This window comes from Malania oleifera, chromosome 3 (genome assembly GCF_029873635.1).
Source record: "Malania oleifera isolate guangnan ecotype guangnan chromosome 3, ASM2987363v1, whole genome shotgun sequence".
Classification (NCBI taxonomy): domain Eukaryota; kingdom Viridiplantae; phylum Streptophyta; class Magnoliopsida; order Santalales; family Ximeniaceae; genus Malania; species Malania oleifera.
This window is the reverse complement of record NC_080419.1, coordinates 44,656,461-44,667,849: the sequence shown is the minus strand read 5'-3', so window position 1 is coordinate 44,667,849 and position 11,389 is coordinate 44,656,461.

The following is an 11,389-nucleotide window of genomic DNA, read 5'->3' as shown; positions in this document are numbered from 1 at the left end:
TGGCAGTGATAAGCCTCTTTTTATTTTTATTTTTCATTAAAAGGAAAAAAAGACTAAGTTATGCAATGAAGATCATAAAGCCTTGTTTGAGTTCATCTCTTGTTTAGAAAAAAAATTGTTTATGTAACGAAATATTCATATTTTAATACTACAAAATAGGAAATAGAGATTATGAATCTTATTACATGCATGGTCCTTCCAGCTAAAACTTATGGGCACTTGAGTAAAGGTCCAGCCCCTACAGGGTGAGTTACTTGAGCTAGAAATTATGACCCTTGAGTCAAAATTTATCAAAAAAAAAAAAAAAAAGGTCTAGAAATCCACCAAGGAAATATAGAAGTTAAGAAACTCGCCACTATAAAGATATTGATAGCCATTAACTTTAAAGACAAAGAGTTTAAAAGATAAAGTTCATAACTCACCAAAGAGATACAAAATGGAAAGCAAAGGGTAAAGCCTCAAATTTTCATTGAAAAACACACTACATCCTTAAGACATGGCTTCTTGAAACAGTCCTCCAAGGGTAGGAAAATGCTACTGCTTCATGTTTTCTAGGTATAAATAATAACTAACTTGGACTAAACGACTCAAATTACTCTCCTTAAAATGTTTTCTTACATAGAGAATGCATGCAAACCCATATAAAGCTTAAACTAACAGATTGTACACCTAAATTAAACGACTATACCTTTCAGTAGAAAACTCCAATTAACTCATAATTTGAAGATTCTAGTGACCTAATTTGACTAGAATTCTTTAGAACACCATCTCATGCTCCCCTGGTTAAAGAAAATTCGTCCTTGAGTCATTTGCTATCATCACCAAAATAAGGAGATAAATCAACAACACTGAAAGCACCTGAAACAACATATTCTTCTAAAAGCTCAGCCTTGTATGAATTTTCACAATTTTGCTTAAAAAATTTGTATGCTTCAGCTTTCCAAGCTGGCCCAAAGATAATCTCCTCTTTTCAAAATGATTCCAAATTAGATAGCTTTCTAATTCAACAAACATACAATGTTTGTTGGTAGTGGCAAATTCAAAGGGAGGCTGGCAGGGGCTCCCCCCCCTCCCTCCCCACAAGCATTTGAAAATATTACTTTCCTTTAATATGGTATCCCATTGGCTCCCATCACACCCAAATCTTCCTCTTCCCCCCCCCCCCCCTCTTAAATTTTATGAATCAATTTTTACATTTTTTTTTTCCAATTTAACACATTAAAACTTTGAAGTCCAAATTCTGAATATCTACTTTTTAAACCATCCTCTGTACTTTCATGTAAAATACTTTAAAGTTTTATTTAGGAGTAAATAAGTCTTGAATTTAAATTTGTGAATTTAGAAAAAAATCAATCTAAGTTTATTCTAATTTCATATATTTACATTTTATGCTATGAAGGAGCGATGAGTACAATTATAGGATTATTACCTAAGTTGGATTATTAGTTTAAAGTTGATCTTTTGGCAATATATTTTTTTTTGTACATTGTGCTCATAGTGAGACAAGTAATTTTTGACTCTTTTATAACATTGGTTGGGTATATTTACTTGTGATTCTAATTAATAAAACTTTTTCTTTGTGTTATTTAATAATTTTTGAAATAGTAGATGATTTAAATGATGAAAAACATTTTTAATAAATCTTATATACATTTATATACCTTGCCCCCTTGGCTGTGATTCCTGGATCCGTCGCTGCCTGTCAGCTTAAGCATAATACCTTTTATTTTACTTTGCAATAATCCTACAAATCTACTCTTCCAACTTCTAAATTAATTTAGCTCTTTCTTCAACTTCATTAGTAAAGCTTCAAGTAGTTGGAAGAGAATGAAATACAATAAACTCAATGGACCAGCCAGGTTAGTTCAAGTGGTAAGGGTGAGTTGTGACTTTGGTGACCCCAAGGTCACAGGTTTGATACCTCCTTAAGAGTTTACCCTGATTGAATTACCAGGGGTACATCAATGGACGGGTGACTTTCACCCCGTCTAGTTTGGTGTTGCATCATAGTGTTTAAAGTGGTATGATAATAACTAGAGTTCCCATATTATGAAAATAAATAAATATATAAATAAACTCAATGGATTCCAACCATAAACAACTTGAAACTGCAACTAGTTCTTTGGCTAGTTTAGTGATTATAAGAAAATTTATCTGGAGGCAAAATAAGATATTCCTTGAGATTATGACAAGTGGCATTGAATTGAAGATGTGTTCAAAGGTTTCTCCAAAGTTATTACCAAAAATGACTCATAAACTTGGAATCCCAAATTGAAGTGATTACTTTCGAAATAACATGAATTTGACAATATCTCTAAAGTAGATATTAGCAACATTAGTACCATATGCAGTGTTGCTACACAGAACAAAGATCACCATTTTGGAAAAACAATTAGCCACGATGGCTAATTTTGACACATCCTAAACTAGGGCCATATTGAAGCACCTCGACTCGATGACAATCAGCCAAATAAACATAAGTTTATGGGTTTGCAAAATGTTCAATGGAGTCATGACTAACCTTTTATTTTACTAGGGTGAGGTTAGATCACCTGATTAGTATTGATCGACAATCTTTAAGCTGCATTCTAGGATCAAGAAATCTTGTAGTCTTGATATATGTAACAGGAATAGGGTTCTTATAGTTATACAAAGGAAAGGAATTAACACTCAATACACATATGTTATGTGAATGGTACCTACTTATCAATGATTACCCTTTTGAACTTAATCGGATAAGGCTACATTGAATCCTTGATGTTTATTTAATTATTAGCCTTTAAATATTGAATAGCCCATCATGGATATCACTCTCAACTTGATAGTATTGAAAGGACTCCATTTCCCTATTTTGGAGTTCCATAATTGTTTTGATTACACAAAAATATTCAAAAGGGAAAAATCAATAACATAAGAGAAAATTTCAATAATGCAAAAGGTATCATAGATTTTCTAATTAATCACCAAGATAACTCAAAGTGATTGAAAAAAAAAACACACAAACAAAATGCCTCCTTAGAGTAATATAAATAAGGTCTTAATAGCCATTTTAGTTCTCCATCACCTAGGTTTTACAAAAAATTCAAAAGTTTAGTCCTATTTTCTAAAAAAGAAATTAAAGTTTTGAATATGTTTGAATTTTTAATGACAATAATGAGAGTACAGTGATAATAACAAACATTTAAAGAAGTATAGGCACCTTTTGTTTTTCGATCTTTATCACAACAACCGCAATATCAACAACAATAACCATAACATTCACACGTACTTAAGCTCACATGCACGCACATATACACATACCAATGAAAAAATACTCATATATACCAACTAACACATGCCACACATGTACACATGCATGCTCACATTCACATGCATTCAAACTCATATGCATGCCTACTTACTTTCACTTATATGCATATACACATATTCATGCCTCCATGATTTTTCCCATATGCATGCATGCATATATCTATACATATTCATGCATCTATGGTCATGTCCATATACACTACAAAAAATAAGGTTTTTGGTGACGGTTCCAAACCATCACTAATAGTACTAAACTGTTACTAATACTTATTAGTGATGGTTCAATTAGTATTAGTGATGGTTTGAAATTAGTCACCAGATCTTCGGTTACTAATACTTATTAGTAATGAATTCATAACAGTCACTAAAAGTGTAGTATTAGTGACGGTTCTACGCCATCACTAAAAGTCTAAGACTATCACTATAAAATTTACATGTTCTCGGCTCTAAATCGTCACTAAAGTCCAAGTATCAGTGATGGTTTAAGAACCATCACTAATATGATGCTATTAGTGACAGTCAATAAATCGTCACTAAAGTTACGCTTTTAGTGACAGTTATTAAAACCATCACTAATAATGTCATATTAGTAACAGTTATAAAACCGTTACTAATATTTGACCTATAATGACGAATTTGAGCCCAAAAAATGTCAATCCTATAGTGACGGTGTTAGTCCTTTAGTGACGGTTTAAAAACTATCACTAATACTTCATCCTGCTATTATTAGTAACGATTTTTAAAACCGTCACTAATACTTTGAAATAATTTTTTTTTTTTTTTGAAAATTCTTATAAAAACCTGTAATTACATTTTAGCATACATAAAATTAAACTAGAATTACTAAAATATTCATAAATTATTCAAAATTAAAATACAAATTATTCATAATTCAAATACATGCAAATACAAATTGAAATTGAAAAAATAAAAAAATAGTTCTATTAAAATAACAAAGAATAGAGGAAAAGTCAAAAGCTGCACGCATCCGATCTGACTGTAGTTCCTGGCATCGTCATTGTGTTGTGACAATCGTAAACCCTACAAAATAATAATTATACAAAAAATTAGTATATAATGTTTGAACATATATGTATATACCATAATTAAAAATGTTTTGATAGCAAAATGATCAGACTTTTGGACATAGTGTTAAAAAATTATACAATTGTAAATAACTAAGTTTAATCAGTCATAATTCACCCCACTCGACTCAAACCTCGTATGCCCAAATTGTAAGCTAAGTGCTTAAAATGAACTAAGTTTATTAAGTTTGTTTGTATTCTAACTTTGCTTCTAAGTGGGGAAAAAGCTCTCGGGGGGAAGTTTTTAGGTATCGTCAACTTCGACATGCCCAGGTCAATGTGACGAATGTGTCGGGACTAACCGCATTCAATTTGGACCTCGTATGTCTGAATTGGACACCTGGATGCTTAAAATAAATTAAGTTTACTATATTTGTATTCCAACTTTGCTTTTAAGTGGGAAAAAAGCTCTCGGGGAGGGGTTTTTAGGCATCGTTAGATTCGGCACATTCAGTTTGATGTGACGAACGTGTCAGGACTGACGTAATTCAGTTTGGACCTCGTATGCCTGAATGGGACACCTGGGTGCTTAAAATGAACTAAGTTTAATTATTATGTTTGTATTCTAATTTTACTTCTAAGTGGGAAAAATGCTCATAGGGAGGAGTTTTTGGACATCGTTAGCTCTTGCACATCCAAGTCAATGTGACGGACGTGTCGGGACTTACCACACTCGATTTGGACCTCGTATGCTCGACTTGGACACCTGAGTTCTTAAAATGAACTAAGTTTACTAAGTTTGTTTGTATTCTAACTTTACTTCAAAATGAGGAAAAAACTCCCAGGGAGGAGCTTTTGGGCACCATCAGAACTTGCACGTCTAGTTTGATGTGATGGATGTGTCTAGACTAACCCAACTCAGTTTGGACCTTGTATCCCTAAATTGGACACTTGGGTGGTTAAATTTAACCAAGTTTACTAAGTTTGCCTCTAAGTGCATAATTTTCAATTGACATAGAGTTTTTTGGCACTGTCAGCTCTGACACGTTGAGCTCAATGTCACGGAGGTGTCATGATTGACCACACTCGATTTAGATCTCATATGCCCAACTTGGACACATGAGTGCTTAAAATGAACTAAGTTTACACTACAAAAAATATGGTTATTAGTGAAGGATCAAAACCGTCACTAATATTTATAAATTAGTCACTAATAGTATTAGTGACAAATTTATAAGCATTAGTGACGATTTTAAATTAGTTGTTATATCTGCTGTTACTACTAATTATTAATGACGAATTTTGAAACCGTCACTAATAATTTAGTATTAGTGATGAATTATAACCATCACTAAAACCTCAATACCATCACTATAAATTCTATATTGACTCGACACAAATTCGTCACTAATAATAGGGTATTAGTGATGAATTTCAAAACCGTCACTAATAGTGTAGTATTAATGAAGGATCAAAACCGACACTAATACTCTACTATTAGTGACGAATCCTAAAATCGTCACTAATAGAAGAGAATTAGTGAAGGATCAAAATCGTCACTAGTACTTATTAGCCTTTAGTGAAGGATCATAATTCGTCACTAATAGTGTAGTATTAGTGACGGTTTTAAATTCTTTACTAATAGTTGGGCTTAAGTGAAGGATCAAAACCGTCACTAATACTTGGCCTTTAGTGAAGGATCAATATTCGTTATTAATAGTATAGTATTAGTGACTGTTTTGATCCTTCACTAATATATCTATAGAAACTTTCACTAATAATTTAAAATTAATATTTTTTAAATCATTAATTCCTGTGAAAATCTATAATTACCTTGTCGCATAGATAACATTAAACCACAATTATTAAAAAGATTCATAAATTATTAAAAATTCTAATTCAAAATTAAATACAAATATATTATACAAATTCCGAATGTTTAATACATGAATCTCGTATGTTCAGATAACAAAAAAAAATAAAAAAAAAAAAAATCAAAAGTTGCATCCTTCTGTAGTGCAGGGCATCGTGTTGATGGTGTGACAACCACAAACCCTATAAATTAAGAATTATAAAAAAGAAGAAGAAAAGGAATCTCATATTGATGACCTAATGAAGAAAATTATCATGTCTCAAGAGTTAATAAAACTACAAGTAAATGGTGAAAGTAAGAAAAACTTAGAAATAAGTAATCTTAAAAGTAAAATTGAAGATAAAGACAAAATCATTTATAATTTTAGTAGAGGAAAAGAGAATTTTGAAAATATGGTTGAACAACAAAGGATACTTAGTAACAAAGAAGGAATTGGTTATAATGGAATTGAAAACAAAAAGAAGAAGAACTTATTTATGGAATATTTTGTAAAAGAAACAAAATACTATGCTAGTACATCTTCTACAAATTTTCAAGAACACACTACTTGCTTCTTATGTAGGAATAAGGGACACATAAAGTTTAATTGTCCACTTAAAAACAAGTATATCAAAATAAAAAATGAATGAAAAGTGAACACTAAAAATAGATATGACTTAAAAAGAATTAAGAAGGTTTAAGTTACAAAATTAACTCCATAAATCCTTCCTTGTAGGTATGCTTTATGACCACTCCATCAAAGGAAAAATGGTACTTGGATAGCGGGTGCTCAATACATATGACCGGAGATAAAACAAAGTTCATCACCGTAGTTCAAAAAAAAGGAGGGTATGTGACCTTCGGTGACAACGCTAAAGGTAAAATCGTCGATATTGGTAAAATAGGTAAAGAACCCTCCCTTACAATTGATGATATTTTGTTAGCTGATGGATTAAAGCATAATCTTTTAAGCATAAGTCAACTTAGTGATAAAGGGTTTGATAGTGTCTTTAAGTAAGATAAGTGCATAGTTCAAAACCCAAGAAAACATGAAGTGTTATTTACAACTTATAGAGTCAATAATGTATATTGTATAAACCTTGAAAACTTAATCTCTCAAGATGTAACATGCTTAGCTGCCTTGAATGAAGCCATTTGGCTTTGGTATAGAAGACTAGGACATGCAAGCATGGATTTATTATCAAACTTATCTAGAAAGAAGTTAGTCAAAGGTTTACCAAATACAAAATTCATAAAAGATAAAATTTGTGATGCTTGCCAACTTGGAAAGAAAATTAATACTAGTTTTAAAAAGAAGAAACATATCTCTATTAGTAGACCCTTAGAGCTTATTCATTTAGATTTGTTTGGTCCTACTAGAACTCAAAGCATAGGAGGTAAGCAATATATTTGTCATAGTTGATGACTACTCCAGGTTTACCTGGGTACTACTTTTAGCCTCCAAAGATGAAGCTTGTAATATGTTAATACATTTGTGTAAGAAACTTCAAAATGAAAAAAAGATATAGTGTTTCAAATATAAGAAGTGATCAAGAAAGAGAATTCAATAACAAAGAAGTTGAAAATTTTTGTAATGAATATGGAATTAAACATAATTTTTCAGCACCTAGAACTCCACAACAAAATGGAGTTGTTGAAAGAAAAAAAAAACTTTTCAAGAAATGGCAAGAACAATGCTAAATGAACATAAGCTACCAAAATATTTTTGGGTTGAAGCGGTAAATACCACATGCTATGTGATAAATAGAGTATCAATAAGATCAAATTTATATAAAATGCCCTATGATCTTTGGAAAGGTTGAAGACCCAACATTTCTTAATTTCATGTTTTTAGATGCAAATGCTTTGTATTAAATGATAAAGATGATTTAGGTAAATTTGACGCAAAAGCCGATAAAGGTATATTCTTAGGGTATGCATTAAAGAGCAAAGCTTTTAGAATCTACAACAAAAGAACTCTTACAATTGTGGAATCAAATCATGTAACATTTGATGAAGAAAATTTGTTGACTCTATGAGTCCAATCTTGTTTTGATAATGAAAAATCACTTGGTATTTGATCTGTACATTGAGATCATGAACAGGAATAATATTTAGCATGCACGGAAGGCTAGAAAGTCATGGAAGCCATTAAGATTAAAGTATATACATCTTGACACAATCCATGGAACTAAAAGAGTAGAAGAATGAAAATGCAAGCGGAAAGTTCAAGATCGTCATAGGAATGGGTATTTAGAACTAAATATATTTATATATTGTAGACACCCTATTTTTGCCCTAATCAAATAGAACAAGGGGTTCCCTTTTATTATTTTATTATTATTATTTTTATTATCGTTATTATTACTTTCTTATAATTATTATTATTATTTATTATTATTATTATTATTATTATTATTATTATTATTATTAGCATTAGTATCTTATTTTGGCTATTATTATTTTTATTATTTTTAGTAATGTTATCATTATTATTATTATTATTATTATTATTATTATTATTATTTATTACTTTTAATATTAGTATTATTACTTTATTATTATTATTATTATTATTATTATTTTTTTTTTTACAAATAGTATATTAATTTTTATTTTTACTATAATTATTTATTATTATTTACTATTAGTAGTAGTATTATTATTATTATTACCTTATTGATACTTATATTATTATGATAATTATTATTATTATTATTATTATTTTCATTTTCATTATTACCATAAGAATAAAAGCATAAAAAAAAAAGAAAAAGAAAAATCAAATCAAAAAAAGGAAGTTTTTTTTTAGGGTTTTCAAAATTTTTTTATAAAAGTGGGGAACTCATACGGCTGCAGGGGGGGCGCAGGCCAGAACACCAGAATTTTCTTTTATCCATCTTCTTCTTCTGCTCCTGCCTTAACTGCTCTCTGCCTCCCTCATCTCTCTCTCTCTCTCTCTCTCTCTCTCTCTCTCTCTCTCTCTCTCTCTCGTCACTCATCACAGCTAAGCCCAGCCTCCATCTTCTTCTTCAACCCCACCAGCTTCCAGTAGGCACGGGTCTCCGCTGCCCCATCAGATCACTTCATCACCGTTGCAGCCGAGAGCTCTAGCACGCACCGAGCCATCCTCCTATCCCTTACGTTGCACATCATCTCCACACCAGCCAACCAGTGCCACCGCCATCGCAGCCTCCACCCTTGGCATCTCTCGGACTCTCTTCTCAATCTCGGCAACACTGGCGGACCTCCCATCTCCGGTCATCAACTCCGGCAGAAGCAGCAGACCATCCTCGGCTCCACGACTCACCACCCATCCCAGTCACCACCATCGTCCTCACCACCACAGGACTACCCACGCCGTCGCCGTCGTCGTTGCTCTCCAGCTACATCTGCTCCAGATCTCCACGAGCCTCAACGGCAAGACCTCCCAGTGCCCCCTGCTCCATTCTCCGCCAACCCCCTTGGTAAGTTCCCTTGCCTACACTAACTCACACATGCACACACACACTGAAACACTCTCACATGCACACACGACCCACGAGAGGCCTCCTAGCGAGCGTATCTGCATGCTGTCTATATACACACGCACACACAAATATATGTATATACTGGTGTTGTTTTGATTTCAATATGTAAGGTTTAGGTTTTTATTTTATTTTATTTTATTTTCGCATATGTACGTTATACTTGTTTATTATTATTTTGTTAAGTTTTTATTTATCTATTCATTTATTTTATTTTATTTTGCTTATTATTAGTATACTTGCTGGACAATTAGAGAGGAGTTTTAATGTGTTTAATGTAATATTCATGTTTAAGCTATTGTATATATTCCTTAATACTATTGTCATAGGATTTGTAATATAATAATATTATCTTTAGTGCTTAACATCCTTCTTTAAATTTTTACAATGGTAAATATTAACTAGTTTATTTTTTTTTCTTGTGGTAGGATTTTTGTTCATATTTAATTTTTTTTTTGTTCATTCATATTAAATACTAATTGATTTATTCTTTTTTGGGTGCAGGATTTTTATTCATATTTAAATTTTTTTTTTACTAATTGATTTATTTTTCTTGGGTGCAGGATTTTTTGTTCATATTAAATATTTGCTTTATGTTTAAATATTATTATTGAATTTTTGTTATTTAAGTCATAGCTCTTTAGGGTATTTTGTAATATTGTTGTTTATTGGTATTTTTGTCATGTATATAAATAGGTAATATGGTAATATATTATTTTTATTATTATGGTTTTTTAGGTTATAAGGTTGTTATGCATATATAATTTAGGTATATTAGGGTTTATTATATTGTTTCTGTTATCATGTATATGATATAATTCATTATTTTGTATTGTACGTAATATAATGGTTGACCATGTAGTATTGTATTATTATCATGTTAACTATTTAAGATTGTATATCGAATTTGATTTGATTTATTACTATAAGTCCAGAAGTTACCATACTCATTGTTTACATATTAGTAATAGCTTGAATAGGTTTCCATAAGTTCATTATTTGTTTATCTTTAATTTGATTTGTTCCAGTAATTAATTGTTTATATTTGTGTGTATTGAATCTTTAATTAGGTGTCAATATTAAGGTAAATAAAATATGTATATTACTATTACCATAAATATTGTTATTATTCCTATCATTATTTATTATTATCCTTATCATTTATTACTTACTATTATTATTATCATATCTATTATTTACTATTATTATTTATCCGTTGTTATTACTGTTAAATTTACTTCGTATATTAATATGGTATTATTATGATTTTATATACTACTATTATAGTGTAGCGTTGCAATATTAATATGATATTATTAGTATAGGACTATTATTATAGTAATATGTTTTTATTATTGTCAATATTGTCATCACTTTTAATTAGTACTAATGTTACATATTTTTGGTATTCTTATTCCTTGGGTATATTTATATTTTGTATCACGTATTATGATATTTATTTTTATTATTTTATAGTATTATTTATTTTTGTGTATGTTTATCCCTATGATTTTAATGCTAAGGTATTAGCCTTCGGGCTTCACGTACCTTTAAGCTCTGAGGGAATATATATGTATATATTATATTTATTTAGTTATTTATTTATTTTCCATGTGTACTTATAAATTCATAAAAGGAGTAATTTAAAGACTTTTTAAATTAACTTAGGGATAATT